Raw genomic sequence first — 19,016 nt, 5'->3', positions numbered from 1 at the left:
TTTGTCTGACTGTCCATCGCAAGGGAGATTTGTACTACACCGAAATGTGTTGGTGGACTACGAATAGAGCTTTTCAAAGCTAAGTGTGAACAAATCTGTACTAACTGGGTGCTTAAGCTTCAGCACAATAACCGTGGGCCATAGTTTCATGGTATTGGAATGAGCAGTAGGGTGTGTTGGGCATTTCACATGGTAGTGCGAGCTGGCAAGAGTTGTTGCTCTCTGATTTCTCAATTAAGGTCACACATTTTGAGATTCTCACAAGATTAATTGCAATTCGAAAGAAGCTCTTTACCGGGTGTTCGGCATGGCACCCAACACTCGAGGGAGATGGTTCCTTAGGGATGAATTATGGATTAATAAGTGGCCATTTATCAATTTTGTTGCTCCCATATAAATCAGCCCACAACTTTGCCAAAACTTGAATAATCAGTGATCCACCTTGTGGGATCGATGTGCTTGCAAGTGGTTCACTCTAGAAGAACTTATAGCTCGTTTTAACTTGTCTTTTAGAGAGCACGCATTCTTGCATACTACTTTCGTGAGGCTCAAGCCTTCATGGCCAACTAGTAGTACACTAGTATTTTCAAGTGATCTATGAGGCTGGATTGATTCAACTCGGAAGGCGCTTCATCGCACGAGCTTGACAGTGCCTTGCTCATAAACATTCCCCTATGGCTCAAGCTATGTGGAAGCAGTGGGCACCATATAATAGTGCCTTCATATAGCAAACAAAATGTCATACAGGAAAGGAGCAACTAGAGTAGAAGATGACTTGCTAGATGTTACATTGTTCCAAATAAGTGTTATTCTTGATATTTGTGTAGATGTCATTAGGGACCACCTCCTAATCTTAGATCAATATATACAAGAAGATTGATCCTAAAAGATTCCACATACCAACTCATTACAAGTTGGCTATAGAAAATAGATAGCAATGATCAAATCTTAAAGTGTGTTATGCGACATGATATCATCAATGAAGTAATCAAGGAACTTTTGGCTAGCTTTAGGGTCATCCATGAAAGAAGCACTTCCTACTATCCCCAAGGCAATGGATAAGCAAAGTACACCAACAAAATACTATGCAATGTCCTCACCAAGATAGTGGAACCAAGGTATTTCAACTAGCCAGAAAAACTAAATGCAATCTTATGGGCATATCAGACCATAGTCAAGATCAGTATAGAACTTATACCTTTTTAATTAGAGTAGACTTGAAGTAGTTGCCCCCCTAAATTTTATCACACCAAGTCTATGTCTCGCACTATAAGAATGCCTCTAGGAGATCAATAATCCCTCCAAGAAAGGGTGTAGCAACCCCGTAGCAACTACATAAGCACACAAAGATGAGCCAAATATAGCCTACCATGCCATGAAAATAGAAAACAATGAATGAAAGCATGATTTGATAGAAACCTCAAGCACTAAGAAGTAAATAAAGGAAACATATTTTTACTCTAGAATTCCAAGATCCAAAGGCAAGCTCAAATATAGGTTAAGGGATTTACAAAGTAAAAACTTAAAATTAATTGTATGGAAAGAAACCCTTGATTGAGTCTAGCTCACCTCAATGATCAATGGGAGCAAAGCTCAAGCATACTATGACAATGTGTAAGCAGAATTAACAACATTGGAGAATATTCCAATCTTCACTAGTTAGTATTAAATTGTCACACGAGCTCTCACTTTCATACATATGGGTACGCACATGTGATATGTATTTTAACTTAGGGACCTAGGTATCGGTAATGGCTATTCTATAAAATTCTTAGCAAATAAGCATATAGGAGGAATCCCACCTCACTAATCATGCATAGAATGCTCACACATTTTTGAGCATAGCTATTTTCCTTCCACACTCATGGCACCATCATCACAAAGCACTACGGAGCAGAGAGATAAAAAGTTGTCAGCCACTTACAAAAGAGACATGTGTTGATGACACAAGGTAGGATAATTAATCCATGTTTCCCAATTCTAGGGTGAAGACAAAAGTGACAAGAAGATTTAGACTTGAAGGTCTATAGACAATTAGGAACCACTACAAAGGAGAACAAAACTAAAAGTGGTGGAGGGAGAGGGATATGAGGCAAAGGAGTCTAAAGTTGAGTAGAGATAGCAAGAGGTATAGAAGGAGTATGCCGACAATAGTATTGATGGAGATGGTGGTGAGGATGGATGGGATTAGGGTTGGGGGATCGAAGATGAGGTCCTAGAGGGTTGAACATAGCTAAATGTACATGTTGTCCCTTTTATCATATTACTAGTTGTGCCTTTGGCCTATAACAAGCCCAATTAGTGATCATATGCCTAATGTTCCCATGATGTTTCACTATTACCTATTGTTATTTTATACTAGATTTATATATTTATATTTGAATTATTACATAAACAACAAATAAAATAATAATCTTGATTCTCATGAGTCATAAAGTGGCCTAGATGCCTAGCTACTATCAGCTTGCCTTGGAAACCAATCATTTTGAGATAGCTATTGAATATTAGCTAGCTGATCATAAAAACTTGTTTTTTCATCAATGAAGACATCTCAAGATAAGGTAAATAATCTTTTTGACAATATCCCAAAGCTTATAGGTAAAATATATTTTGACAATATCCCAAAGCCTATAGGTTTGCATTCATCACTATAACCTGTTAGTATGCATTTTTGAGATTTCAAATCCAATTTGAAGTTTTGAGCCAAACCCAAATGTGCATATGCCAGAGATATAAAAATGTAGAGATGAGATACCCAGGGATTTTTTCAAGTGCACATTTCTTTATCAAGCAGACTACTGTATGGTAAGCTTTTGCCAATACGTATGTGGTAGAGATATGATGTATTTTTTATCCATCATACATTTGTCTACCTCTATAATGACATAGTTTTCCTTTCAACAACTCCATTTTGTTGAACAAATTTTCTATTAGTGAACTCTTTCCGAACACCATGATATCAGCAAAAAGTATAAAAGGGCTTGGATCTATTTTCATGTCCATTGTCACATCAAAGTATCTTGATATACTTCCTAGTCTATTTCCATAAGTCTAGCCATGAAGGCTTGAAATATCTCAAATGCTTATGATTTTTCTCTCAAAAAAGAAATCCAAGATATTTGAGAATAGTTCATCAATAAGTATGATATAATATATTTTTCATCCAAGATATTTGGTCTCATATTTACCCCACATATTGTGTAGCAACTTTAAAATATCAATGGTCTTAGATTGAGAATGAGGAAAAGAATTATAGTGTTGGTTACCCATGTAGCATAACTCACATACCTAATCCGGAATCTTGATGTGCGGTAGACCTTGGATAGAATTATTAATTATTCCTCCTCATATAGATTACACTTTGAAAATTCAAACTGACCAAATCTCTTGTGTCATAGAAAAATTATGCATCAAGAGGGCTATGTTATACCATATCTGCCTATTGTGTGGATAGATTTGTGGGTAGAATGAATACAATCCTTTCTCCCTTTAGCAACTAGATTTTTGTATATAGTATATTTTAAAATAAAAACTCCCCTTTTATTGAAGATCACGTTAAAATTTGCTCAAATCATTTGACCATTAATAATAGATTTTGAGTGGAATTCTAAACATGGATATATCATTAATGAACTTTTATTGTCTTGATAAATTTTGAAGGGAGATGAGCCCTTACCCTTGACATTATAGCTTACTCATTGGCAATAAACACTTGTGTCTTGGGATTAGGTTCTATTGTATATTGGACATCCATTTCTCTTTTTTGGTCATATGACCAAATGCACATGAGGCAAATAAGCATTTTGGATATTATCAATGTTGTGACTCAATAGAAATAAAAGGCTAATAATATGACTTTTCGTCAATGGAAAGAAAAACTTGATGATTGCGTTTCTCATCATGTTGAGCATAATGTCTTGTTTGTATATAATAGTTTTTCTATGCTTCTTATTTCTCCTACTTAAAAAGTGTCGCGAGCCTAATTTGAAGAATAATCCTTTTGTACTTGGTAGGCTCACCCTAGCTTAGTACAAGGTCTATTGTCATGAGCTCCCTTGTACTTCTTCTGTTGTGCTTTCCTTGCAATAATGGCAATCTTGACTCATCAATAATAATGAATTTTGACCACTCCAATACCATAACCTTCTAAAGCTCTTGGGAAACATAAAGCATCGAGCCTTGTGTCCATCCTTTGACCTATTTGACCACCTTCATCTTTATCAATTGCACTCTCCTTGCCCCATCTTCATGGTGAAGAGTCCATCCTAAAGTGAAAGGATGCTCATTGGTTATTTTTGGAAAGGAAACAAGCAACTATGAAACTTTCCATAATTGTGGATTTTTTTTAGAACTACATTGGAGGAGGATAGTCAAGAACTATTGGATTTTAAGAACAAGTCTCCAATGATCATGAAAAGACTTTTCTCAACATATGGAATAACCCCTCCACAAGGTCATCAATTGTACAAGGTGACTATCTAAATACTACATGTATTAAAAAGAAAACTAGAATGCATACATGTTTGTCCCTTAAGGTTAGGATTAGAGTTTGTCCCTTAGGGTTAGGATTAGAGTTTGCCCCATGAACCCTATCTCTATAGTTCAAAGAGTGCAATAGAAAGAGTATGTACAATTCTCTACAACTTAACCATTACGTCCTCCTCTTAAGTTGTAGCTGGTTGTAAAGAAGATCAACCTATTATCAAAAGTAGATAATTTTTCACAGGAGAGTAGTTTGGTGAAGATATCTACAACTTGTTCTTTTTTGGAACATGAAGAAGATCAATCTCACCAATAAGAATTTTCTCACAAACAAAGTTGTAATGCATTTCAATATGGTTTGTTCTAGCATGAAACATCGGGTTCTTTGCCAACTGAATACTACTGATGTTATTTGAATAGAGTGTAGCAGAATCACCTGATCTCAAGTTTTGAGAGTAACCTTTTAAACAATATTTCCTCACGAGAAGCATTGGTAGATCCCTTGAATTCTATTTCACTAGATGAGAAAGCTATTGTTGGCTACTTCTTGATTTACCATGACAAAGTTGCTCAGACAAGATTGAATGAGAAACCACTTGTACACCTTTATATAAAAATATGAAGCATCGACGACGGAGGCAGAGAGATCATTTGACAACAATAATAGTACAAAAACCAAAGAATAGACACCATAGAGCAAAATAAAAATTTTGTATCACCAAATAAGATACAACTGATGGTGTTGTCCACCCGAGCGCTCTCTAGTAGAGCTTCGATGGCGATCTAGACAGAGACTCTGGATGGAGAAGGACTTGAGGTAGGTATTGGCATTCGATGTTGAGGCTTGAGTGGCCTCCTTATATAGCCCTTCATAGTAGACTGATTCCACTATAGTGGTGGGCTGGTGGTGGCACATGCATATTGACTTAGCACATTGCATGACTAAGTGTGAGTGTTGGGAATTGTGTGATCAAGGGCTCATCCTATGATCATGTATGTGTGTGTGTGTGTATGTGTAGCACACTAGGTGCTATGATGTGTCAAGGTCTATGACATAAGTGATGATGTAATGGAAAGCCACCACATGGAGAGATGCCTTTGATTTAGGAGTCCCTATGATGTAGGGAATGATTTCCTTTGATATAGGAGAGGTGCCTATGATCTAGGCCACCCTCGCTCCCATTCTATAAAAGAGAGGACTTCCTCTCAACTCAATGGAACATTTTGCCATTTGGTTCCCACACTCTTCTCCACAATGTCCATCTTCTCTCCCAGTTCCCAACATGTGGTATCAGAGCCTCCTTGAGCCCCTAGCCCATTTTAGCTTCAATATGCCACCTCATCATCTTCTTCTCCACCATCTTCTTCTTTATTTCTACCCTCTTTCTCCTCAGAATTAGCTTAGCTTTGTTCTCAGCTCTCACGCAACGATGTCCAGAGCCTTCTAGCTGAATTATCCTCCACCTGGGGTGCACCTCTGGCTCAAAGCGTTTCTCGACATTTTTCTTCTGTTGCTCGTGCCAACACTTTCTCTGCTTTTGCTGACCTTTCATGTAATTCCGTTCATAGCCTCAACTATACTCTAATTCCTATGAGTCACAAATGGGCGACACTATAAGCTACCTTGTGTCCAAGTTTGAAGACCAAAGCTTGCGGGAGCAAGGAGAATTTACATAAAGAGTTGTTGAGGAAGGCACACTTCTCCCAGATAGAATAGCGCATAATTTCGCCTAAGCTCTATGTTGGATTCACTTTGGTATTCAAGCTTTACTTTTGCATAGAAAGCCCTTTCAAGCTCTTCTCCAGTTGTGTGAATTCAGTCCTCCAAGTTGAGCTAGTACTCTGCAAGGCATTTTGATAGTTTTTTTGATGTTTGATGGGTGAAGATGCTAAAGTGACAATACACTTCCAAAGTTAGTCACTTCTCTCAGTTGATGCTGGTAGTTTGGTTCAAATACTCTCTTTTAGTATTTTTTCCATTGTGACTATCTTCTAATACACATGCACCATGATTGTTGATGAGCATCTGAGTTGTAACCATGACTAACTCTTGTGGTTCTTCTAATGAGAACTATGTGAAGAAGTCCAAGTCAGCAAGAAGGGAAAAGATCAAGGTAAAGAAAACTCCTTCCAAGAGACTTTGGGAAAAGCCTACTGGATATTTCTATGCCAAGAATTTAGGATTTTCTCAGTACATATCAAATAACTTGCATTTGTATGGTGAGGGAGACTTCTTTGTTTACAAAGATTGATCATTTGTAAGAGTGCCTGATTCAAAAAGGTTAAGACCCACTCAATGGCCATCTATAAGATAGATAAGTTCAATGGCCAAGGTTTTCACACGGCAACTAAAAATCAAATTTGTCCTTAAGAAAGAGAATTTGTGGGACTTGGTCAAGCTAGGGAATAAATCATCTCAAGAAGGAGAATCCACCACAACCATTGACCACTGACCACCGACCACACACGCGTAAGCAAATTCACTCATGAATGTTCGCGTGCATGCAACAGAGGGCATACCATCACGGGCTGGGGCCTCTGTCAGCAAACCCAAACCCCACCATTGGGGGCCTTGCCCCCACACCCCTAGGATCGGGGGTGCTACCCTTGAACCCCCGAGGAGTACGTTGTTCCTTCTACCATCTCCTAACCATCAAACGGTCACCATGAGACCTCATCTAATGTCAAAACTAGGATCCTACCAATGTCTAGTGCTCACACCATGGCTTCTCCTCATAATGGGGACCTTACAAAAGGGCAATATGGAACATTGGTGGTTACATATGAGAGGTGGGTATTGCACATATAGCAACACTTTAATCATCCACACTACAATCTCAGTATACATTAGTAAAACCATAAAGGTCTAGGTATATGCATCTATTATATTTGATCCAATAATCCCATGTACTAGAAAAAAACATGAGAACTCTACTAGCTACAACTTGATGAACCTCTTTGTGGTATTTTGCATATAGAACACCAAGTAAGCATGAAATGTATGGTATGGTAATGGTCAAATAAATCTAACTTCCAATAAGTCATATGTACTATTGAGGATATGTATTTGGCAACATATCATAAGATGAAAGCTTTATGCTTTATTCCATGGGAGTAGGCAAGGGTTTACAATCATGAGACTAGGCAAGGGTTTAAAATCTTGCATGTGGAACTACTTCAAAATTTATAAGTATACTTGCCTTGAGTTAATATAGTACCATGTGTATCCCTCTAGATTTTTGTATCGAGCAGATGATGGAGGCCCCCTATGTATTTCATGTCAAATTCCATGTGAGATCATTTTTTACTTTCGAAAGATAGCCTATCACACAACCAGTCAAATTATCTACATAAAGAATAATAAGAATAATGTATTCTTTTGTATTTAGGCTATCCAAGGAAGGATTTGAGTATGATGGTGAGAAAACCATACTTAAAAAGTGATTATGGATCCAAAAATTCCATACTTTTCTTCAATCCATAGAAGGATTTGAGCAATCTACAAAAATTTTGCTCTTGGGCATTGATAACATAAGCTTTTGGCTATTTTGTGTATACTTTTTCATCTAGAAAACCATTTAAGAAAGCATTTTTCACATCTATCAAATGTATGAGCCAATCATGTGTGAAGCTAAAGACTTGATAGGCTGTCATATTTGTGATTATTGCAAAATTTTCCTCATAATCTCTACCATATTCTTGTGCATCATTTTTGACATCGGTAAGTCTATCTTTGTACTTTTCAACTATACCAACTTGACTCAATTTGACTCTATAAACCCAATTCCATTAATGCAAACATTATTCTATAAATCTAGCTTTTTTAGTTCTTTCTTATAATGAGGTCTTACTTATAATTGTCATGGAACTTTTTGTTTATTATTAATGACTATATTAGTTGTAGTGCCAACAATTCTTGCATTTTTAGCTTGCCTTTTCTTTGTGTTCACTTTGGATTGAGCACTATCAGATGGTGCTGGCAAGGTAATTAAATTACTAAATTTGATCATGGATATAGAGACGATTGGAGGCTGATCAAAGTATCATGAAATTTCATCAAATATGAGATATCTTGAGATGACTACCTTTTTATGACTAGATCATACAATTGTATGACTTGGATTCTTTTGAATATCATGTTATTGGCATAAAAGTTCCACCCACATGTAACCAACTTGTGAACAAACTAGTGCAAATTAAGGACACAACCTCAAATACAAGTAGAGGTGAGCTCAAGAATTAATTCAGAAGGGATCAAAGAAGGAGAATTTATTTAGAAGGGATCATAGATGGAGTAATAATAGGTGGTCGATGGACAAATGTAGTGATGCATTCCGATAACCAAGTTTAATGAGTCAATAATTTTATCTTGCAAATCCCTCTGTCTTCCAAGACAAATTGTAGCCCTTAGAATGGACTTAGAACACGAATTGGGAGAGCCAAAGCCAAAGGAGATAGAGCAAAGACTATATCACATCTCCCATATTAAAAAAACTAGTAATGTAGATATCACAACAAGAAATTAAAATGGGGACCTAGTCCTATTCTTTGATTCTTGAAATGAGCTATTTTTTATGGAATTTCAATACCTCTAGCACGCAAAAATAAAGGTGGTTAATGTGGGCTAAGACAACATGATACGATTGAGGCAAATCAATGGAGAGCTCTTCCCCACAAGGATTAAATCAAGATAAAGTCAAACTATATTAATAGACTTGGGATTGGCTAGCCCGAAAGGCATAAGCCTAGCAAAATCAATTACCCCCTCTATTGTATAAGCATCTCAAGGAGCCAAATCCTAGACAAGGGGGGGGGGGGAGGAATGCCTATCTTAATAAAGGCATAATCAAGCTTTTTTTCCCACGATGGAAAATCTAACAAAACAATGCTACAAGAAGAAAGGAGTATAGTGAGACTAGTTTGGAAAAAAATCATTTCTATAAATGGACATATATACAAAGGTGTTCATGTCACATTGGATCACCTAAGAGAGCAACAATTGTTTTGCAATGGCCTCTTCCATCTAGATTGCTTTGCATTTTCTTATTAGAACTAGATGATTCCATCAACTCTTTGCCTCTGTCATCTTGTGCTAATCTTTCCTTCCAAGATCCTCTATCTTGTATGGTAGATGCAAGCCTACCCCTTAAAGGTGCTTCCATTGAATCCTTCAAAGTCAATTGTTGGGTGGCCTCTCAATTTTAGGCATGACCCATTGAAGTTTTTCCCACTTTGAAGTTTATGCGATTGAGCATTTGATTCCTATGTAGACTTGTTCAATTCTTTGATTCTTGGAAATAACTTCTTACTTGAGTGAGATCCCTAAATAGGTTGATAAATTCTTATTGGTAGTATCAATGCTCATCCTTGAGATCATGTAATACAGAATTGAGCTGCTCATCCATGTATTGTAAATCCTCTTCCAATAAATGAGCCCAATCTATCCTTTCTCTAAACTTCTTGCCATGGGAAAAAAAGCTTAAACTTAAAAGCCCATAAACCTACATCCTTGGGCAATTGATGCTCCAAAGTGTCAACTGAGGTTATTGCCTTTGTTTAGTCAATTGTAGCCTCCTTAGCATTCTTAGATATCAATTTGGGCTCACCCTTTCCTTCATTATAAGGTTGGAGGATGATCCTCTAGGTTCTAAGCTTGGTATTGTGGCTTTGGCTATGGAGAGAAACTTGAGGTAGCAGCAAAAAGCATCAAGCATGCATTGATTTAAAAAAAGGAGTGCCCTCATTAGAGGGTGGTGTCAAGATTGTGATGAGAAGGCTTAGGGAGAGGAGTGACTTGAGGGGGAAAAGTGATGTGAGGGAGAGGAATGATGTGAGGCGGAGGAGAGGGAGGAGTGATATGAGGGGGTGAAGGAAAGAGAGGACTAAAATGAGGGGGGTGAAGGAGGAAGGGGAGCATCACGAAGAGGCTATGAAAGATGTTGATTTGCCGTACTTGATCTCCGTGCTGTAGATCTAAGTCCCCTCAATCTCATGTTCTATTAGCAACAGTTTGAGGAAGGACGATTTCGGTCCTTGTCCTAGATGTAAGCAAATTTTGACTCTCTTCATTTCCCCCCTCCACTCATTAGTGGCCTCTATTCCTTGATTCCATCGTCCTCCTCTTTGAACCACCAACCATTCTCAAGGATAATCTTAGTCTCTTCCAAACACTCCTTGACCTCTTTAAATCAACCTTGTGGTACACTAGAGGATCAATAGTAAGTAGATATTGAGGAATTGTGATTATATGAGAATCCATTGAGATATTATTGGCATTTTGAATCTATACCATGTGTAGCATAGATCAACCCAAATCCAACAGGGCTCAACATCCATTTGATGTGGTGGATTGAGCATCCAAGAAGGGGTAATGATACCAAGGGATTCTAGTTCCACCTTGCATCTACTAAAATCTCAATTTACCCTTCAATTTTATACACTTAATAATTTGTTTGCTTTAGATCAATTGACAATTTGTCATTGACTTGCCAACACGTCTTCTACCTTAGCACAAGTTCACCACTGATCTTCATAACCTCTCAACCAAAACCCCCTCACTTCAAGAGCCTTGTGTCTCTTGATTAGACCCTCAACAAATTTGATGCTTTTCTATAAGGATTTGTGACTCATACTCTTGGCACTTAGTCCTTGGAACAATCAAGTTAGAGATTCCGCATCAAAAGCTATCCTAAGACAAAAGTATAAGGAAGTGGTCAAGGGAAGTTTTGCCATGAAACACTGCATGATAGAGAAAGAAAAAGAGAGAGAGAGAGAGAGGAGAGAACCAAACACCAAATGAATGGTAGGGTTCATGACTTTTATATGCATGATACGTCATCTCAAAATGGAAGGGAAACTTTGCAATATTTGAATACAGTCCATGTCATGTGCAATATCTAAATCTATTCCATGTCAAGTTTCCATTCGGGTTTTGACATTTTGCGAGTAAATTTTTTTGCGAGTTTGCAGGTTTTTCAAGTATTTTTATGTGTTAATTTAATTCTTGTGTATCACCATGCAAGTATAAATAATAATAAAGCCAGGAAATATATTTCATAAACATAAGAAACACTCGATGGAAACCATGGAGCTAGTTCTATTAGAGGACAATATCTCATCATAAATACCTTGGATCAATAGCTCACCCTGTTCAGCTATAAAGGCAAGCAAGCAGTAGCTAAGCATCATTGCATTTGTGGTTGAGCCAATCGAAAATAGCTTGAAACAATCGCTTGCCAACGAGCTATAAAGACAGGGTTCCAAAAACTTTTTTCCCAGATGGCATTTTGGGATTTTATCTTAAGGTACCCATGTTTGTAGCCGTTTTCAAGGTTTTTGGGCCTTCTGAACTCATTTCTAGTGTCAAAGAGGTCAAATTGTGCATGTATCAAAAGTTTTGTTTTTTTTCCCAAGGAATTTATACCCCTCTGGCAACATAGTTCAAGTTTTGTTTTGTTCCAAGGAATTTGTACCAATGGAGCAAAGTAACGTGGTCATCCATAGGTCAAGTATTCGAACATCTATAATTTCTAGTTTTGTGGGAGATGTGTTTGTTTTTCTTGGGTCCTCTGCATGTAAGAATACAAGTTGTGCATATAACAGTATTTTAAATTTCTCCCAATGCTAAATGCATAGTTTTGCTTAAATTTTCCCATTTAAAAAAAACATTATGGTTGAGTCAAATCAATCCTTGTAGCTAGAGATCAAGGTGGTTGGAAGAGTTCTACACCATATGATCTTTAATGGCATGCCATGAGCTATAGAAAAAATTCAATAAAAACTCGCAAAACTTGCAAAAACTTACTCGCAAAATGCTAAGCCCCTTTCCATTCCATGTCATGGAAGGGAAAATTTGCAATATCTAAATCCATTCCATGACATTTGTCTACCTCTTCTATATTTTCTTTCATTGATTGGGATTAAAGTTATTCTTGTATAAGCATTTAAAAAAGTCGTATTGTACTTGATTACATCAACTTTTGTTTCATTTGAGTTTTACTAGACATGCGTATGTTTCTTGTGCTATGATTCACTTGCTTGTAATGTGTCTATGTTTTGGCCACAAGTCATTATTGTTCAATTTGATCCACAATATTTTTAAACATATGTGATCCATAGTTCAATTCTAGTTCCCCATTTGATTGACTTGATTAGTTCTCTATCAATCTGTTGTTTGTCTTCTCTTGTACCATTAGATCTAATTGAAGGTGTCTTGACTAGCCATCTATCAACCTACATTTGCTTGCTCTTTGTATTATCACCTTTGATTGAAGGAGTTTCAATATATTGATTTTTCATATTCCTTGTTGTTGACACTTCAACCATGCTTATACTATATTACTTTATTAGGAACTCAAAGTACTCAAATATAGAAATAGAAACTCACCCATTTATGCTCAACCGATGCCATCATGATTGCATGGGCTACCTTGACACAATAACTTGTAGCTCCTTCCCTCTGAAAATGTGTCAAATAAAGTCTTTGAATTTGTTTCAAAAGTCTAGGTCCTTGAAGAGTTCCATGGCACCAACTGACTTGTCATAAAAAAGCCTCGTTTGTAAAGTCAACCTGAATTTTTAGAAAGGGCATTGGTTGAGAATGAATCCAACACCTATGAAAATACATTTTATGGTCTCAACATCAAGATTATTCTCGATTTCATCTTAAACATAATCTTTCTCCAAATATAGGCAAAATAATGTCAAAGAGATCAAAATTCTAGGCACTTCTCCTTTATTGCTCAACATTTTGATTGACCCATCAAATAGCACGCTGATTATAAGCCACAAATCCTTCAATCCTTATTGATTTTTTACAGGAAACAAAACCTTACCCCCACTACTAACACCTTTCCCATTCCTTTCTTGCATAGCACCCTTCCTTTTTGAATGTCTCCCATATGCCCCATCCCCTCCTCTAGATCTCTACCACCAAATCTTTTGTTAACATTTTTAGGGTCGTGTTAACGTTACTATTATTCACGAACATCACTTTTGTTCAAAAAATGCATGAAAATAATGTGGTCATGTTGGTAACCTAAAAATTTCACCGGTAAACTGGATAACTAAACTGACAGTAATAGGCATTATACAGGTGATAATTATAATGAAACCGGCAATACAAGTCCATATACCGATGGGATTGTTTTTATAACCAACGCTAAATGTTACAAATACCATTGGTATTTGTAATTATATTGATGGTATGATTATATTTGTAATTATATTGATGGTATTAGAAATTCTGCTAGCGGTAGTTTTGATTGGCTCTCCTACCCATTTTTTGCATTTAAAAAGCTTGCGAGTACTGCAAGTGCTCTTAATTCAGCAATATAGCTGATGAGTTATGGCATACAAATATAATGCCATCTCAAACATACAATGTTCACATTAATGTGGAGGCATGGTCAATTGAAAGCACAATCAAAATCACAAGTACATATACAAAATCATGAGCACAGGTGCAACACATCAATAGTGTTGATGCCACACAAAAACCCAATAACGAGGTGCAACAATATCTTCACACTTGAGATACATATGCACAAGGCACAAGCTAACATGCGTTTGCCTTTCAAGTGCACAATGAGAAGCTAGACATCCTAAGGTTGCAAGTACGTTTGCCAAGTCAACAAAGACTCCTTTTTTAAGTTGAAGATGGCATTTGTTGGTAGGTGCAAGCAATTACAATAGCCACATCACATTAAGTGATTGCTTTTAGTGCAATGGAACACAAGAATCAACACGGTCTACAATGCGTATAAATATCCCAACCCTAGACCAATGGGTTTAGCTTCTTGCATAGAGAAAGTGAAAGCCATGCCAAGTTGGTAATCCCATGGGTCACATGTACTTTATGTGCCATTTCTTTGGCGGGCAATGCTACTTTCGGATGTTCCTCCATGCCATACCAATGGTAGTAGTTACAATTGTTTGTACACAAAGATTATAGATAGATGCTAATAGAATGAAAGCTTGTGGATATAATACTTCACTTCATTTCATTACATTTATTTAAACTTATGCTGCACATGTTTGTAAGTGGATGGGGGCATAAATGCATGATGATGCATTTCTCCATCATGCATTTCTCTTTCCATTTCATGGTCACATTGTTTTTTCAGTGGTAGAGAGAATAAGGTCACGGCCCATGCCTATCACAAAAACAGTTATCTAGATAATAACTAATAAAGTTTCACACAGGCAAAACCTTGACGTTTATCACGCAGGCAAACCTTGAAGTTTATCTAGAAAACAAATATTCTCTAAATATAACTTACGATTAAGCACAAAGGCCAAACTTAAGGAGAAGCATGCATACTGTAAGGACAAGCCAAGCTAGCCAATGGATCAAGCCTTGCATGAGATAGATCAGCCAAACTGCTTTTAACACTGTCTTAATTCCAGACCACCACAAGCTCAAGAGTCCCCAAATTGTTGTCTAGATAACAACAAATAAAGTCTATCACACCCTTTATTTCTATAGAGGGCATGCTGAGACCGCCTTGGACACAATTCCCAAAACGATGCTCCAATGTCTGTACCAGCTCCGAAATGTCATGGCTGGGGTTTCAAGAATTCCTAAGCAACCTTTAGAGAGAGAGATGATTAAATACCTGCTCTTTTGCAATGAACTATCCCCTATATAACGTCACTCCTACGAATCATGACAAAATCCAACCTTAAAAAGCCGAATGCATACTGAGGAAGAGACAAGATAGCCACATGGGATAGCTTGCAGGATATACTTCAGCCAAATTGCTTTTAGGATACAACTTTATTTGCAACATTATTTTATGCATCTAATCCCGTACATTTCATGCCTTACATTTCAAAATATTGCTTTGCAAAGGCCATGCAAAAGCACTTGAAACAGGCATGCTCAGACAGAGTCTCTGAAGCACTGCTAAAGTACATAAGCACAATTCATAAAAGTTGTTTCAGCTTTCAATACCAGGTCCAGCAAGGTCCGGTTGGCAAGTCAAGAAGCTGCTAAGCCACGATAGACATGGCTGCTGAAAGAGTAACCTCCGAAATACCTTTCCAATATTTGCCCTAGGTTGAACACAGGCACAATGCAGAACCTTTGCATTTACCAGTAGAGCAAGCATACATCCGTTGCCCTTGAGAACAAACGTCTGGAGTTGAAAAATCTGAAAAAAGCAACTTGAAGCAAACAAGGCAATGTTGGCTGCAGCTGGCTTAAAAGAGAAGCCAGAAATGGTCAGGCTACACATTAGGAGGGCAACCAAAAATCTTGTCTCAGGGGCTAGAAAGAATTCATCTCCAAAAGATACGTGCGCCTCTTCGCTAGCAGACTAACAGCGCTTCTAAATGGTTCTTCAAATGCGCCAGATACAAAGCCATCCAGCTCTTTCCGCACAGGTTGGTCACTTGGCTTGATGGCAACCAATGTGGCTCCTTTCAACCCAGCCCCCCCGGGAAGTTCAAGGTATGAAGCATACCAAAGCTTCATGTTAAGCGCTGGAACTTGAGTTCTATTTGCGGACGCTGAAGCTGCCAACGGTTTGTGTCTGAATTCTTTCAACTGCTCCTTACCCATACAGAGCATGCCTTGCCGATCCGCATCAGTAAGAACCAGACTAACCAACGTAGGATGTTCACATATAATTTGCTGTAATAGATAATGTCTAGCTGACGCCGCAATCAAAGAGCTTATTGTCCATACAACTCTGAGCTTCAAGCCACCGTTGGTATAAAAGGATTCTGGAAGGCTACCACCGTCATCTTGACTTGGTAATCCCAGATTTTCGCCTGCTAGGGGCTGCCTTTCGTCGTACCTTCCCCGTAAGAACCAGGGCTTGCCAAACTCAAACTTCCCAGGTTTCTTTACTTTCTCCTTTTCAGGCTTAACTAGGCCCGATGCTCCTAAAATTACACAGCTTTCCAATGTGCTGCCAAACTCTGCTTTCCATTTCAGTAATACTCCATCTTCGACACCCAACTCTCCTCCCGGTAATTCTATTCTGAGATTACGAACTGCCTTGAAATTTTTAAGAACTTCTCCGGGGGAATGATGCGACACCCCCGTGAGCACAGACTTCTTGGGGCTTAACATATGCTGCAGCACTTGCCAGGGCTTTACTATGCTTCCAACCACAAATCGCACTAGATGGCCAAAAATGCCTCTTCCTCGGGCATTAAGGCCATTATCTTCACCTGAAATGACACAGTCAACCTTTACTGTGACATTTTCCACCGTAGAAACAAGTGTACAGAACCGTTTGGAAACAACCGTGCATCTTCCGAGAGCCTTTATGTCTCCAACCCGATTCAGTATCTGCAAGATAACAGAGTCATCCAGCCTTTCGAAAGGGTCTCGTCCATTAGGCGAGCCAAAAGGTTGAGAAATTGCGACCTCGGGCAAGGATTTCGGATGATCGAGAGCAAATTTGACCTCCAAATACATGGCTTGGAAGAGTCGAAGCTAATACGACGAAATTCTTGGTGTCTCGATGAAAGCAGCCACAGTTACTGTCTTCAGACCTGCGTCAGAAGTAAGCACATGGCGTAGCTTTCAGACATAGGAGCTCCATGGGATCTTGATGGAGAGAACCTAGAAATAGAGATGCGACCTCTGATAACTTGACTTGCGAGGGAAGAATCCAATAGCGACCCAAAGGATCGGAAAGGAATGGGTAGAAGCCAAACGGGATCCCAATCAACTGGATGTCAAAGCCCAATCCCAGAACAATGGAGCAGAGACTAGTTGGAGGAGGAAGGATAGGTTCAACTACAACAAGGGGGCAGACCCATGTCTGGAACAGAGAGAGATCACCAAAGGAAGGGCCTTTGGACGAGAAGGGGTAGAGAAGAGGAGGTTCTTAGCAGCTCAGAACAGAACAGAGCCAAGCCGGAGATTCGTGCAGAGGTCCAAATACAAGCTAGGGCAGTTAGGACAGCGACCCAAATAAGAAGAGGGAAGGAGGACCGAGGTGAAGCTTGTAAACCAAAGTAGGCACTGAAATGCAAGGGAGGGGAGCGAAGGGGAGGTAAGAAGAAGAAAAAGAGCCAAGTTCCAAGATTACAAACTGAAAATGAGCGCCTGCCCTTGAACCTTGGCTTCAATTCTCACAGCTAACGGTGTTGCAGGTCTTGCATATATCCTCGATGTCCATTTTGCCACGCGTGTCTTAATCCACATGTAAAATTATCCAACTATTTTTACCCCTTGGCTAAGAGTGGAGATGTCATAACTTGGCTTATCATTTTTACCCCTTGGCTAAGAGTGGAGATGTCATAACTTGACTTTTAACGACCTTCCACATGAGCACAAGGCTTTGCCTTGCATGATATGGTTTTACTCAAAAAACGTGTAACGCTTAAGTCAAAGTTTTCCACAAATGAGAGCTCTCCCCTTAGCAACCTTTAGGTGTTGTCAAACCTTCATAGCCATAAAACTAGCCAAAGAGTTTTGATGGAAAGTGTGCAACCATGCTAATTTCAGGTTTAATTTACAAATCTTAGTGTTTGAATGCTTTTTACAAAATTTTCAAATTGGATCTTTAGCATTGCTTTTAGTTGGAAAAAATGTTTACAGTAACATTGCCTCTCTCTCTCTCTCTCTCTCACACACACACACACACACACACACAATCTGAAAGTTTACAAATTTCAACATTTGTATACTTGCAAATTTTCAAATCACATCCCAATGTAGCCCTAACAGTGCCTTTATTTGGAAAAAATATATTTTATACCAATAAACTCTCTCTCTCTCTCTGTATATATAGATATATAGATATATATACGAATATATCTGCATATATATATATATATATATATATATATATATATACAGATATATCTGTATATGTGTGTGTGTGTGTGTGTGTGTGTGTGTGTGGAAACCGCCGTGTATATGCATATGTATATATGTGTATACACACACATACATTTGCATATCACACATGTTGCGCAATGTATGTATGCTCATGTACATGTGTATGCTTATATGCCTACACATGCATATGTGTGCACATAGGTCATAGTGTGTCTACACACATGTACATGTGTGTTGATTCTCTGGGCATGTTTAAGTGTGTACATCTCTCTCTGGAGTAAGAAGGGACCACCATATAAGCCTTCACAGAGTAGATCAAACGTCCACCATCATCGTAGAAGAAATCCTAATGCTCATGATCACATTAATACTCTCGCAGATAGGTTTTGAGCTTTATGTACAAAGAAATTCAGTGTGGTCACACTAATCCTTGTGGAGATTAGCGCATAAGCATTTTCAATGCACTACACGAAAAAGAGAAGGAAATTTGGACAAAGGTGATCAACTGATTATGAATCTTGGAAGACTTATACGAAAATTGTATTTGTAAAGCTTCATGAATGCATCTATGCAACTACACCAGCACCATTATCACCATCATCATGAATGGATGCCGTCTCAAGCCTTGCAATTGAACCAATATCATTATCACTGGCATGCAAGCCATAGTTTTGGACAAAGTAGCGGATTGAGAGGCCATGGCAAATAGAAGTCTCTCTTTGTTCAACCA

At 38.3% G+C, this 19,016-nt stretch overlaps 1 pseudogene across 1 annotated transcript; it reads right to left on the bottom strand.

Moving 5' to 3' along the window:
• Positions 1-15,288: 15,288 nt before the first annotated feature.
• On the bottom strand, positions 15,289-17,418 carry LOC147906267 (F-box protein At5g46170 pseudogene; annotated as a pseudogene). The gene is made up of 2 exons (XR_015541350.1): positions 17,079-17,418; positions 15,289-16,989 (listed from the first exon to the last, which is right to left on the bottom strand). The product of XR_015541350.1 is annotated as an F-box protein At5g46170 pseudogene (transcript).
• Positions 17,419-19,016: the final 1,598 nt, after the last annotated feature.

The sequence above is a fragment of the Dipteris shenzhenensis genome, chromosome 1 (genome assembly GCF_047967505.1).
Source record: "Dipteris shenzhenensis isolate YYH24624 ecotype China chromosome 1, Dip_SZ_1.0, whole genome shotgun sequence".
Taxonomy (NCBI): Eukaryota; Viridiplantae; Streptophyta; class Polypodiopsida; order Gleicheniales; family Dipteridaceae; genus Dipteris; species Dipteris shenzhenensis.
The sequence above is the reverse complement of the archived record's forward strand: the minus strand, read 5'-3'. Positions and strand labels throughout refer to the sequence as shown.